Source organism: Astatotilapia calliptera, chromosome 17, assembly GCF_900246225.1.
Source record: "Astatotilapia calliptera chromosome 17, fAstCal1.2, whole genome shotgun sequence".
In the NCBI taxonomy this organism is placed as follows: domain Eukaryota; kingdom Metazoa; phylum Chordata; class Actinopteri; order Cichliformes; family Cichlidae; genus Astatotilapia; species Astatotilapia calliptera.
Genome location: NC_039318.1, coordinates 34,310,486 through 34,324,077, shown reverse-complemented (window position 1 = coordinate 34,324,077; position 13,592 = coordinate 34,310,486). Strand labels below are relative to the sequence as shown.

The following is a 13,592-nucleotide window of genomic DNA, read 5'->3' as shown; positions in this document are numbered from 1 at the left end:
ACTTCTTTGTCGCTACTCTCTCTAAAAAAACTTCTAGGCGAGGGTCTTTTCGTTTTGCAGATTGATTGACTGCTGGAGATCTCAGAGTTCTGTACTTGTTTGCAACTTATATTTAAAGGCTCTGAATTTTGTTGTCCATGACTGTCTGAGTCAGCTATAGAATACTGGCACATATTCCTCTTCTGATGAAGCCCCTCACTTGAACTATCTTCACCTAAAGACCTAATAACAATCAAAACACAAAGTAAGACTTTGTTTACCTTACTATTTTACTGAGAAGAATTCTGCAAAACACTTACCTCTGGAAGAGGTTCAAGTGGGGTTTCACCTTGTGGCTACCATAACATCCTTTGTGCCAGGGACTGGTAGCACATTAGACAGAGAAAAAATAAGTTAATAAAAGAAGGTAGTTTAAAGCCGTTTCCCCAATTTAAAAAAACAGGCTAGATGGAAGCATAAACACAGGCAAGAAGGCTCCCCCTCCCATTGGATATTATCCATAGGCACACCCCCTGGTGTGCTTTGCTGCTAAACAGGCCATGTGCATAGTGGTGGTGGAGCCATGTTAATGTAGAATTTAAGGAGTCAGGAAAGACTTTCTATCGTGTTTTCTGGACTGACGCATGTTATTGGCTGATGTTTTAGACAAATGCAACAGAACCACTCATTTTTTTTTCTCTTTAATCTCCCAAACAACATTTATAGTATGCTTTGTTAAAAATGTTGTTATGAACATGAAAAAAAAAATATGTTAAGCCTGAACTTGTTTTTGCAAATTGGGTTATAGCAGCTTTAAATAATGACATGGTAAGTTTAATATGTAAAAAGTGCAGATGTAAAAGGTTCATTATGAACATATATCATATTTACTTAATGAGTTGAGTTTTTATAGGTGTCCTTATGGCTCCATATTTAGATATTCTAATGTACCCAAACCTTCATAAATTAAATAATTACCGTCAACATCTCACCACCACTCAATTTCAGAGGCGAAAAGGTCCTCCTACATGCAAAACATTTTTCCTACAACTTGAACATCTTGTCAGGGGACTAGTATCAGTGATCGCAAGTCCGTGTTGGTAAAAAAAAAACAAAAAACAACAACAGTGTAATCAAAAACAAATTCATACTTTGTGATGTAAAATATCACAACCAAATAGGTTGTTTGGTTCCTCTTTAAAAAGGAGTTAAGGACGGAAGAAAAAAAAACACAAAAAAAAAAAAAAAAAAAAAAAATAAAATTATACTTTTGTACAGATACAACAATTTTTTTTAAACATTGAGTCTGTTCTGTGTCTGACGTGTATGTATTTGGATGGATGCTGAATTTTAGACCCACCTGCATGGGACGGTGGGTCTGCATATCCCATGTCTCTGTGTGTGTGTGTTTTAAAATGGGGCCAAGGGTCTCTTTGAGACTGTTACGAAAACTGTCCCTGTTCCCAACACATTTCCTGCAGAGACAGACATGGTCTGGTCTTTGGAGGTTCATAGGGGAGTCTTGAAAAAGATAAATAGTACAGTATAGAATAAAACAGTATGAATGCACTCTATAGACAATCAGTTAGTGTGCCAGTGCCAGATGTTCTTGCTATTTTTACTTTCTTTAATATAGATTAAACTATTATGGATGTTATGTTTTCATGTCTCTGGGTGACTGATTAATTAGCTGTTTTATTTCGAATGTAAATATAAATGTAAAAATATGCTTTGATTTTTTTCTGTGAACATTGTAAGGAAAAAACAAAACACTGAATTGCCACGAATAGCTATAAACCACAGAGTTCACATGCTTAGCCTACTATTTTTATAATTTACAAATCACTGTTCATCAAAATATAAGATGTAAGCAAACAGAATATGATTTTGTGAGATAGTAGAAGTAAATACGTTTTTGCAGCCATCTGAAACATTACTAAGAGTTAATCACCAATATATTAATATTGGATTTATAGATTCTAAATAGATCTGTAGTTTGAAATTTGGTATCGATATACTTTTTCCCTGAAAACTGACCCACACCATATTGTGCTGGCATGAAATATGAACATTATGCAATAGTTAGGAACAGTGCTACACAGCAGTACCAATTTTCACATTTTTATTTATTCAGCTTTAATTCTATGTTTATTTATTCTACTGTCTCACTGTCTGGTGTTTTATGTCTGCATCATGAAGTAGCATTTTAATTTTGTCTTATACCTCACAATAAAGAATAAATATGTTTTGATAATTACTTACTTTAGAAAAACCTGGCCCCAGTGAATTTTAGTAACAGGAACAACCAGAACATGCATGGTTTACAGTCATGTTTACATGTGTAGTCACCCACCCAAAGGTCTACTGTGAGCCATGGAACACTCTGCTGCGGCTATGTGAGTACTGTTTCAAGATGACTTCATATTGAAAAATAGTCATGATTATTCTGTAGTGACATGCAGTGTCATATCTGACAGAACTGTGGTTGAACTTAAAAAAGATGGAGGTCATTTCTTTGTGAAGCTGAAAGAATTACTTGTTTGTAGCAGTACTCGTGTCTTTTCGGCATAATGTGCTGCATGTTGGACCATCGCTGGTATTTTCAGCTTTTTTCACTTTATAAATTTTCAAATTTAATGTCTTTCATTGTTAGGTAAAGCAAGAAAAGTGAAGGTGTGCTGTCTTGAGCTCTGGCAGAAAGATTCTGAAGACACAGTGCACAGTGTTTTAGAGCTGTGTCTCATCTAAACCTGCAGAACAAATTCCTCTGTAATCAAAAACCTTCACATACGGCGGAGTGCATCTCAACATTTTCCATCTCATTTTCTATGTGAACCGGCCGATTTGTTCACAGATAACCTCAATCTAAGAGCAAGAGCATGAGAATGGGTCATGGAAGAGGGCAGAAAGAATGTCATTGTGCTCACAGGCAGTTATACATGTAGCCTACTCGTAGTCTGAAAGTCCTTTATTACAGCAATCAATACCTGCTGTATCAGAGACAGGAATGCACGTTATGAGATACCAACCAGTGAGTTGAAGGAACTTAAATGAGTCCTTTGACGATTAATAAATGATACAGCATAAAAAAATCCAAATTAAAGTCCAATTTGTGCTATAGAAGTGAGTAGCAATACATAATTTATTTTTTACAATGTATTATTAATTCAGGTTAATGAATAAAATGGCGACAGTACATTTTAAATGTTGACATGTAGAGAGGTTTAAGCACTGGTTTTCAGCTTTATATGTGGCAACCCTTCAACAGCTTTCTCGTTCATGCAGAATAATAATAGTAAATAAACAGAGCAGAGCTGATTTGAATTGATTTTTTTGAAATAAGGTCTAAGAGCACTCTGATGTTATGTCTCCTGCAAATGGACTTTGTTCAATACACACGTCAAGCTGTTTGACTGATGTTAAACAATGAGCTTGATTTCCCTTCTGACATGATTTTGTAAATTACTAATAGTAGTTACAAGAAATTAATCATACTTAGGTTTCGAGCAGCATTAACAGAAAAAAATATGCTCTAACTCTACCTCATAGTTCTTTGAAAAAATATTTATGTATCCTATTTTACACCTAGGCTGTGTATTAGATGTAGTTTAGCTTTGTACCTGCAGCTCTCATTTAATGAAGGCTACAGGTAGCCAGTTAAAAGGAAATACACTGTCTAAATAAAGACATGTGGAATCTCACTTAAGCCATCAACTTTAACTGTTGTGCCCAACTTTTATTCTGAAGGTCAATGATCTCTTTTTCCAGTATGCATTGCACTCAAGCTATACTACCTCTCTGTGTTTGGTTAGTGACAGTTGCAGACAAGTTGGTTTCTTTCATGCAAACTATGGGTGACCTGCAGCAATCTGCTAACAAGCAAAGCAATCATTAGAAGGTTTTTGGTGCAGCACCTTCTGTAAGACTGATTTCACCGACTAATAGCCAGCATATTCTGAATGAATATGAATATGAATATTCTCCATTTCTTGATTTTTTTTTTTATTGTATACTATAGCAATTTTGATGTCTGCAGAGCAACTACTCACAGCAGCTTTTGCCTTACATAATAAGTATTCAGGGAGATACTGAAGAGCATACAGTATTTTCATTATTGTCAATTTGATCAGAGAAAAGATTGGACTCATTCCTGGTGTATTTTGATGGTGTTCTGTTATGAATGGTGTTTCATGAGCAGCTACTGGTTTGCAGGGAAATAAGAAAGCACACAGGTTGGCAGGTATAATTAGTGAAACTTGGCTTAATTCAAGCACTGCTGTCCAGGCTGTTTCCTCGCCTTCTATCTTCTGCTTGCTGAATTCCCACTATGATCTGGAATAGAAATAAATCTGTAAAGGATAAAAGAATAGTGAACAGTTTTTCCTCCACTCAGGGCAATGACACACTGTATCATACAACATGCTTGGATTGACAGCTTCTGGGATCTGCATTAAACTAGCTGGGCTGTCAAATGTGAAAGGGGCCATAAAATCAGTTTTAAACGACACTTTTGCTGTAAAATACCCAGATTCTGAAGCGGCAGAAATTGGCATTTCGTGACAGGTTGGGACTGTCACATTTTTAGGAGGAAATTGAGGGAATAGTCACATCTGAATCAGGTTTGCTCTGTGAAAGAGATTTAAGTATTCTGGCTGTCAGGCACACATGCAAAACTCAGGATGGTCTGCACAAGACAAATATAAAAAATATATAGACAAGAGTCAAATCTGCTGTGTCCTGCCACCGAGTTGCACTCTTAGGAGTGGGAAAGATGATAAATAACTCAGTGGTTATCTGTCGTTGTCAGTTTATGCCAGATGTATGTATGAATGAGTTTCATGTCATGTGTTATACTTGAATAAATTGGCTGAGTCTGATAACACTAATGTTAGTTTTCCACTATTAAAAGAGTTCTCTGCCAAGTGTGCTAATTTGAAAGCTTCATGCAATGTAGAGAAAAAAAGCTAATAGGATAAAGCGTTATTACTTTTCTTCTGAGTTTTAAGCACCTAATCTCAATATTTAGAATAACTACCGGTAAAACTTTATTGTTTATATGTGTGTACGTATGAGTCATAATCCATTTCAATGTTATGAACGTAATTATGGGACTAAGGAGGGTTGAAAAAAGTTTTTTGGGAAGAACTTTTGTATGATGTTTGAAATGTTACAGGCCTCTGGTGATTGGTCAGATGCAATAATGCTACTGTCTGGCACATGAGCTGATTTTTGTTGATGGGTTGTGAGAAATGGTTGGTTCTACAACTTCATAGTGAGTCATGGAGACCACACTACAGTTGCTACTCTGAGCACTAATTGTCTTGTATGTTGGGGTTTTCTCTCCTTTATTGTGAGTCTTTACCTCATAATATAAATCACATGTTTGTTGTGATTTGGCACTATATAAATGAAGCTGAACTGAATTGAATCAACAGGCTTTTTCCTCCACACTCACACTCAAATGGATGCATTGGGACAACTGTTTATCATGCACACTGGAGGTGCCTGGGACTGAATCACTAATCTTCCAGTTGGTACACAACCCACTGTACCTCCCGAACCACCCTAAATTTAAAGGCTAAAGCTAGTCTAAAAGCAGATTGGCTACATTTTAAATATGCTGATGCTTGATTTGACCAGGATCTGGGGAGACTGAAAGCCAGGGTAGACCTTTACTATCTTCATTGTTCCATTTTGGAAGAGTTTTTGCAGTTTGGCAGGGTGAACTGTCATGCTGGGGAAGGCTGCTGCCGTTGGGGGGTGCTTTTACCACAATGGTCGTTTTTGGTCTGCAGTATTGTTGGTGAGTGGTTTATGCCACATGAACGCCAGGACTCAAAGATTCCCTTTGGAACAGTAATTCACAGCAAAAATAATCAATGCTAATCACTTCATCTGCAGTTTAAATGTTGTGTGTCTGATCATTTCAGGGCACAATCTGCAAAAAAAGCATTTTTTCAATCACAGAAACAGGTAGTGATGCAATCTTTTTCCTCACAATGCATCAAATTCTTAACCTACATAAACTCCTGTATAACAGCTAACAATGCACTTCTTTTTCAATCACCACATGAATGTGCTTTTAAAATCTGTTTCTAGTTTCAATACCATCCATTATGGTTAGTACAGAGTGTGCAACTGAAGTGTCAAAAATGGAGAGGATCATCACAGTGGAATATACTGACTGTGCAATTAGAGGAAAAAATCCCTGTCTGAGTAGGAGGATAGTGGACAGCAAATTACATCATCTGTCCAAGTTTAATATAAAATGATGATCAAATATGAAAAGTAATAAGTATGTGATTTGGTGTTTTTATGATAGTGACTTTTTATCGTTACTTGCACCGGTAAACTGTATGCAGATGGACTCTTAAAATAAGTCTGTTTTTTTAATTCCAGCACACTTCAATCTCCACTTCTTCAGTCTCACTCCCACTCAGCTGATCTCGTGTTTGGTTGCTCGCTCTCTCCCACAGAGACAAATCCACACAGGATTGTATTACCCTTTGAACATTACCAAACCTTTCTCTAAAAATAAATCAGTTGCTTTCTGTCAATAAAGAAACAAACAAAAAACTACATTTACACCACAAGTTCAGCAGCTGCCATTTAAGACAAGTTCCAGCACTGTATGAAAAGAGTATGACCATAACACCTGCCACCGTTTATAGACCCACAACTTAAAAAGGGAGACAGCCTGGAAGAGCACACTTGGCATATCGGCCCCAGTTCCAACTGTTTCTTCTTTAGGAGCTGAAAAGACAGATGCTGCATAGCGTCTTTAATTGCAACCTTCTGCTCGTTAATTTACAAGACATGCTTTCTAATGTAATGTAAATATTGGACCTGAAGGAGGAGGGGGACTTGGGAACAAAACACACCCCTGGGGAATAATATGATAGGTTGTTTATTGGATCAGAAAACTTAAATCCCACTTGCTGTGGGAGTTATCTGGCAACCTGTGCTTTTGTAGTTTATTCTTTCTGTTACTCAACTCTAAAAAGTCTTCTCTTTTCTATCGCTAAACTTCTCACATGCTTGTTGTGGTGTTCACTCAGACTGAACCATTATTCACATTAACCACAAAACGCAAATGAATGGGTACATTTCTTTTCATCCTGCCTACAATCACTTAGTGCGCCTGCTGTCATCTCGTGGATTGTCATTTGTGAAAGCGAGTGTGGGTACATAAAACTAACTGCCAAAGCACCAAGAGGCCACTCTATACTGAAAAACATTAGAACTCGTGCATGAAGTACACACTTTGAAGTTCTTATTGTCTTTGTTGGAGAGAAGAAGTAATACGTTAATACCTCCTGTACCAGTGGATCATGCTTTTCAATCATTTCCAAAATTTTGAAAAACTTACCTTTGTTATCTACCTCTTCGCGCTCACAGTGTCCTCTTTGTTTGATATTGACACAAAAAGAAGCACTCCAGCCTCTCTGTTGCTTTGTGGTATTTTCAATCCTCTTGGGCTGTCTTCTTCTTTTATATATGGCATCAAGCATGGAACAGTCTGATACTTCCTTACTCTGCTTGCCCAGTAAAAATGGCATGATATGATATTTCTGACTTTTCATCTGTCATCATCTTAGGATATTGGTTTATGTGGCAAAACACTGTGAATCACCGAAAACAGAGATTTTTAAAAACTCCTGCCAGGTTGGAGAATTTCGAAAACTCAGTTTTTGCGTGTACGTGTGGACGAGGAATACAGAGTTCGTCACGCAACGTCAAAGGTGTTCGCCTTTTTTTCACGCTGTGCGCCAAATTATTGTTTAGATAAGATGAATTTCTACAATGGCGGATAGAGACAAAATACTGCTATTGTTAATCTTACTATCTGCAGTTCTTACAGGCTTACACACACACACACACACACACATACTGGTAAAGGTGAATTGGAAGGACAATTTTTCAAACAAGATTTTTGCAACACTAAACGGACCCCCCTTTCCGCTTGTGCTAGATAGATGAAGTGCATCTTTAAAAATCCCATTTGAGTTGTACAACACAAATCTCACTTCAAAATTGTGAAAAACACACCAGAACTCAAAATATAAGAACCTGACAACATGGTGTAATAAGAGGACAACACTAATTAGGTAACTTGGCTCCTCCCCCTGACATGAACAGTAATTGTCAGGGCTAACTTTATTAACAGGACAAAGGCCATACACATACACAAACATGTATTTTGTGTGTATTAAAAGGGCAACAGGTGAATAAAAGGAACAAATTGAGTGCATTTTACAAAAACAGGATTGTTTTGTTAACAGAAATGAAAATAACTGGCAATATAAAATTATATGTCCTCTTAGATCAGATGCCACTAAAACAGTGTCAACAAAATGAATTTACCAATCTTCTAATAGTAAAATTCTAAATAAATAAATGAGAAACCAAAACATACAAAATATCTTTTGTAACTCCTCCAAGAAGTACTTTGGAGTTATGTAGACTCCTCTACATAGGATTTTCTTTTTCTTCAACGACACGCCCCGATTCCTCACAAAATCTCTGATGTTTTGAATAGAACGACCAGCCAGAGCAGGATCTTCTGCAGTTTTGCATTGCTGGCATTCGATAATAGTGGCCAGTTTTCCTTTTTTGATATGTTCGCCAAAATAATTCATTATCGCAGCAACCTCCGTGGGAGACCAAGGATGCTTTTTGACCCTCCTTGCATTTTCCAGAGAAGCTAGAAGCAGAAAAAAATAAATGTAAACAAACTACTTTTTAAACAATTTTTAAATTAAAGGGGACGTATTATGCTCAATTGTGTGAGTTGACATGGTTGTAGGATGCAAAAATATAATGGCGATAATCGGCTTCCTTCAAATAAGCCGAAGAATTGAGTTCTGCACGCACTAGTTTTACAGCCCTGCTAAGAACAGTTAGTGTTTAGTCTACACAGCCCAAAGACGGCCTTTGCATTGTCCACGAGGACAGGTGCTGAGGCTGTGATTATGCTGGATTGTGCAAAATACACTACCTGGGACCTAAAAGAGCTCCTTTTTTAGTTGTTGAAAACCTACACTTAAGGAGTCGGGAGGCAATTCATAACCAAATATACATACAAAAGCAACAAAAAAAAGTGGGTTTTGCATAATATGTCCCCTTTAAGGTGAATTTGTTGTAACAGTGTTTCTTTGGTATAAATCCTGTAATGCTGACTGTTTAAATACTTATTACAATGGATGAATACATTTATTTAAATGTAAAATTCTGAAAGGTAGCCCACATTAAGTCAGAATTCCAATAAATAGCTATGGCAAATCACTATGGATGGAGAGCATTTTATTCCACACACCGTTATACAACAAAAAACATGTATAGCATGATATTGTAATAATTTGAAATGTATAACATATACTCAAACATTTCATATATAACTGTCTGACTCAAATGTTTATTTAAAAACAAGGGTGGACCCTGCCTGACCATGAGGTGGGCCTTCAGGTTTTTTCAGTGAACATAATTTTCTTCAAGACGTTCAGGTTACAGCCCACAATTAGCCAAACCAGCCCAAATTTTCCAATATTATCCAGATTCTGCCTATGGGAATAAGATGATGTTCAGAGTATGGAGATAATGTAGAAGCCCAATGGTTGAGGAATCCTCAAAATTAAAAACCCAAATCATAATATGTTCTCATTGCTTTGTTTATTAATTGTTTTGGTGCATTGCTGTTTTGAAAATGATAAGTATTTAAATGTATTACAGATTAAAACAGGCATAGGGAAAGTAATTTAAACATTTATCCCATTACTTAATACAAGGTATTGTTCCACATTGAATGTGATTTATGTTTTACCTTACCAAGTAGGTTAATATAATTGTCTAACCAAGTTGTAGAATTATGGTACGGTCCCTGGCAGAAAGATGAGCATAGTCACCATACTGGCTTGGGTGGTGTGGATAACTGGGTTCAAAAATGCATGAAGTTTACATTTGTGCTTAAGTGACTTTTGTATGCATGTCACCATTTACCAGATTGTTCATTTGTTTTCTTCTTACTGCTTGGCTTCATCTCCTTGTTTAGTATTCTGTTGGGTTCAATGACCTTACCCGCTCCATTTTTACTTTGTGCTGAAAAACAAAACAAAACAGTAAGCATATATTTGTTGTATAAATCGCTTATAATGTAATGTCAAATGCTCCTGAATGTGGTCAAGCAACTAATGGACCTTGAAATCTTGAATATGGTTTCTAAGATAAATCCAGAGTCGCAACTATGACTTTTAGTTTAAGGTGACACATGTGAATGTGGAATATGGCTAGAGCTATTACAGCTGATATTAAAAGATACAAGGCTGAATTTTTCTCCAAACAAGACTCCGGTGTAGTGATGGGATTTCCGGCTCTTTTTAGAGATCCGGCTCTCTCGGCTCGGCTCACTAAAAAGAGCCGGCTCTTTCAGCTCCCGAACCGGCTCTTCAGGTTATTTTGTTGCTTTCATTCATTTATTATTAACAACAATATAAAATTATGCACAAAATGAATTACTAATGTTTAAAAACGTGTTTTCTATGTATATATGTTCATTATATAAATCTGCTTTTATTTATTCACTCCACATAAAATTTAAAAAATAAATTATAAAATACAAAAACCTACCATTTACAATTTAACTTTTAAAATTTAAACTTTAAATTTAAAAATACCAAGTGCCCAGTGCTCAGCTCAGTGGGTAGACACACTGGCAGCTTCACTTATATCACACTTAATTCACTGTGTTTTATCTTCCCATCGCACTGATGAGTGGACAGTTTTCAGGTGCCCGTGCACCGGCTCTATATGATATCCTTTTCTTGCAGACTCTACACTCTGCCTATGTATTGTCAGTAAAATTTAAATGGTTCTAGATTTTGCTTCTTTTCTTGGTGTCACTCATTTTCTTTACTCCACCTTTCTAATGTGACGACATTGTCTCTTGTTGTTGCTCCCGGCTCTCTTTCTCTCTCTCTCCCTGCTGCTCTTTTCGTGTGCTACTGCTGTTGCGAGTGTAACTACCGCCCCTAGCTCCTCCCTCTGCTCAGAGGCGGGAGGGGTGCAAACGCAAGGCTCTGTTTGCGCCCCTCCCGTCTCTACTCAGCGCAAACACAAGGCTGACGTGCAGCGAAAAAAGTGAGAGAGAGGGCAAGAGAAAGTAAAAAAAAAAAAAATCCACGGCTCCCAATAAGGAGCCGGCTCGCATCGTTCACTTCAAAGAACCAGCTCTAAGAGCCATTTCGTTCGCGAACGACCCATCACTACTCCGGTGACTGGTCAACTTTCCACTCACCACTGATTTACTGTAGAAAGAGGATGAGAGCGTAGAGGGAATACTTCAGAAGCGCAAACCAGGTAAATAAAGAGTAGTAGATCAGCCCTCCACACACCAACTATTTTCATCTCTCTTGATTAATCTCATCTCCTTCTGTCTCCTGCAGGGCAGCTTCCTTTCTAACATCCTTCAACAAACCTTCCTCACTGTCCCTTGTTTGCACATGCCCAACACAACCTCAACCTGGCCAATGTAGAACAATGTAGACATTTTTTCCAACATGTGCAGTCCCAATGATATTGTTCTTCCTAATCCTATCCATTCTCTCCACCCTCAAAAAGAATCCCAGCATCTTTGCTTTCCCCAAACTCACCTCCAAGAACTGCAATCTATTAAGAACTCTGCTGCCCCCTTACTCTACTGCACTCACTCTAGAGACTATATCACCACATCCTAAAAAGAACATTACTGGCTGCACACTGACTATAGTATTGAGTGCAAACTCCTAATCAACTTTTAAGCCTTCAACAACCTCGCCCCCGCCACCCTGAGGGATTGTCTTTACTGTCACTCTCCCACAACACTGCTAACACTAACCTCCTTACCCCCATCATCAAAATCATAAATCTGAGGGTACAATCCTTTGCCACTGCTAATTGCACCCTCTGGAACTTCCTCTGCTCATTAGATTCTCTCTAGAACTTTAAATCACAGCTCAAAATCACCTGTTCAAACTAGCATTTCCTACCTGACCATCCTCCAAAACTGACCTTTCTATTCTGTTGAGCTGGTCTTTAGAAAGATCCTTGACTTTCTTTAAATTACCATTTGGACAAAGGTAAAAATCACTGGAAAAATGATAGTAATGAATTATCTTTTTTTTTTTTACATAAAGATAGCAAAGATAGCAAAAGTGTCTAGGAAGTAGTTACAAAGGTAAAAGCTTCAATAAATGATGACAAACACATACCTGGAGGTTCCTTGACAACTTTCTTCATCATTCTAGTATCTATAGAATCTGTAATAAAGTCTATTAGTCATGTGATTTCATAAATTGAACAAAGTTGAGACTAATCACATTGTACTTACCAATCTGTGGATATACAAGATTTCCTTCATTGACCTCACGCTCCGCTCCGACCTCCTCACGCTCCGCTCCGACCTCCTCACGCTCCGCTCCGACCTCCTCACGCTCCGCTCCGACCTCCTCACGCTCCGCTCCGACCTCCTCACGCTCCGCTCCGACCTCACTTTCTTCACTTGAATCTGTCAACTGTAGGTTATCTAACAAAATAAAAGATTGTCTTAATGAATTATAAGGTTATAGTGCAGGAAACGTGTATAATTCTTAACCTTAACACCACTTTACCTTCGATTTCAATCTCTTCAAGTGTTTTGCCTTGAAGGCTTTTGAGAGACCCTTTCTCCATGGCAATCAGTAGTTTGGATATTTTGGCAAGCTGGGTAGTAGCCTCTGGAAGTCTATAATATTCGCGATGAACACGAATATCATGACCTAGGAAGTTGGCAACTTGGTCTAACTCGTGATTCTTGAGGTTTAAGATCTGAGACAAAGTTGCGACATGTTTGCGCAACTGCGTTGAACGTAGGTGTTCAGGGTTTTCAGCCCCACATTCAGTCGCATAAATCCTCAAACAGTCCTGTCCTCTGTAGGGAGTCAGACAATGAGGTCTGGCAAACAGGAATATGTTTTCTGCCAGAACACCACAGTCTTGTCTTTTCTCTGTCAGCCGTGTTATGGCATTCACCATGTCTGGTGAAAGTAGCACTGCAACCTTGCGTCCTCGTTTACCCCTCAATTCTACACGACTGAAGTGTTGACAAAGGTAAAGTTCAAATTTTGTCAGTCCAATTGCAACATCCTTGTGCAGGGTACTAGTGTCTCTCTCCTGGAAGCCATTCAGTGTCATCTTTGAAATTTCTCCCCCTCTTCTCCTGTTAAATAGTATTACATTTGCCATGGTAGCTTTACAAAGTTCACTGTATGATTTTGGTGAACTATGCTCTTCCAAGTCCTTCAGTGCTTGTTCTGTAGTCTTCTCCAGATGTCTATGAAGACGCTGAACATCTTCTGTGAAAGGAAGTGTGGAAGGCTTGTTGAAGTGCCGCTCGTTTAGTGTGGTTAATGCAGTATGGGAGATGAGTTCTGACCACTTTGTAGCATAAAGGGTTTTGAAACTCTGGGTTGACTTTATCAGTGCACTGTCTTCTGCCATCAGTGCTCTGCAATGTATAATATCACAGACTTTCTGCAGTGAGTGTCCCAACTTTAAAGCAAGGCTTGGAGTCGAGTAGCAGTTCTTTTCTTCATCATACCCAC

At 37.9% G+C, this 13,592-nt stretch overlaps 1 protein-coding gene and 1 long non-coding RNA gene across 2 annotated transcripts in view; both read right to left on the bottom strand.

The window, feature by feature from the left end:
* LOC113008691 (histone-lysine N-methyltransferase mes-4-like) overlaps positions 1 to 13,592 on the bottom strand; it is a 34,271-nt gene that overhangs the window by 14,879 nt on the left and 5,800 nt on the right. The gene's annotated exons all lie outside the window — the stretch shown is intronic.
* Positions 8,465 to 12,420, bottom strand: LOC113009194 (uncharacterized). Its single transcript, XR_003270129.1, has 4 exons — positions 12,341 to 12,420; positions 12,222 to 12,269; positions 9,976 to 10,074; positions 8,465 to 8,683 (listed from the first exon to the last, which is right to left on the bottom strand). It is a non-coding gene; the product is annotated as an uncharacterized LOC113009194 (long non-coding RNA).